Here is a 1470-nt window from a genome sequence, read left to right as displayed (position 1 = left end):
TCCTGCCTCTGTCTCCCCATCCTCCAGTGCGTTGGAGGGTACCGAGGTGATGGACACCACGGGCCCCGCACCGGTTCCCACCGCCACCGCACCGCCCGTGCCACCTCTGGCGCCCCGGACGCCCTCGGCGGTGGCGGCTAAAACGAAGGGCTCCAGAGGGGGACCAAGTCCAGGGGGCCCGGTCCGTCGGGCACCCCTCGGACATCCGACGACGACATGGATGTCGGGCCGTTCCTGCTTGCAACGCAGCGCAAGGAATGCGTCCCGACGCCAAAGCCTCCCGACAAGCCAAAAAAGGCGAGAGTCACAGCCCCGAAAGACGACACATAAACAAACACACACACTCCAGTAGCTCTCACACTAAATAATGGGAAGAGAAAACATAATTTAATGGAACTGTAGAGGCCTTCTTAAAAATCTTGACGATGTATACGAACTACTGCATGATAAGCAGCCAAGTGTAATGTGTATTCAGGAAACAAATTTGAATCCTAAGCACACAAATTTCTTGAATAGTTACATGGTCTTCAGAAAGGACAGGGGTGGCTGCACACACTCTTCTGGCGGTGTGGCCATAATTGCCCGCAAATCCTTAGCCTGCCACCCTGTCACTCTGAACACTATCCTTGAGGCTGTAGCAATACGCTTGATAATATTTAATAGGTTGATAACGGTATGCTCCATATACATTCCTCCTGATGTTTCACTTTTAAGCTCTGACCTCGAGGCGCTGGTTGACCAGCTGCCCGAACCATACATCCTGACAGGCGACCTTAATGCTCACAACACTCTTTGGGGCTCTTCTCGCACGGATGCCCGAGGTTGCCTTATAGAGAAATTCCTTACATCTTCAGGAGCATGCCTTTTCAACAATAAACAGCCTACATACCATAGCATAGGACACAACACATACTCATATCTTGACTTGGCGATTGGCTCCGCAGTTCTCTTTCCTCTCCTCGAATGGGCTGTGGGCACTGACCCATACGGTAGTGACCACTTCCCCACCTCACTCACATACATAGTAAAGGCCCATGCAGTCCATCTTCCCATAATAGGTTCAATGAAGCACGAGCTAACTGGAATACATTCACAGAGACATCCAAACTACACCACACATCCATAGGACACCTACATGTCGAAGAAGCTACCCAACTCCTCACGGCGTACATCCTCGACGCCGCCGAAAAGTCTATTCCCCACGTCTCTGGTGCCCCGCGCAACCAGAGGTGGCCGTGGTGGAATGAGGACTGTAGGCGGGCGCGAGAGGCCCAGAAAAAGGCGTGGGGTATCCTGCGCCGGTACCCCACTTCGGGAAACCTTTTATTGTTCAAAAGGGCTAAGGCGATGGGAAAACGTGTGCGCCGTGAGGCAAAACGAGAGAGTTGGCGCTCATTCGTAACATCCATAAACTCTTACACTGACTCTCGCAAAGTCTGGACACGAATACGCAAACTAAAAGGACAACAG

The sequence above is a fragment of the Haemaphysalis longicornis genome, unplaced genomic scaffold, assembly GCF_048455015.1.
Source record: "Haemaphysalis longicornis isolate Haplotype H1 unplaced genomic scaffold, Haemaphysalis longicornis Haplotype H1 scaffold_5, whole genome shotgun sequence".
Taxonomy (NCBI): Eukaryota; Metazoa; Arthropoda; class Arachnida; order Ixodida; family Ixodidae; genus Haemaphysalis; species Haemaphysalis longicornis.
Note: the sequence above shows the minus strand (reverse complement) of the source record.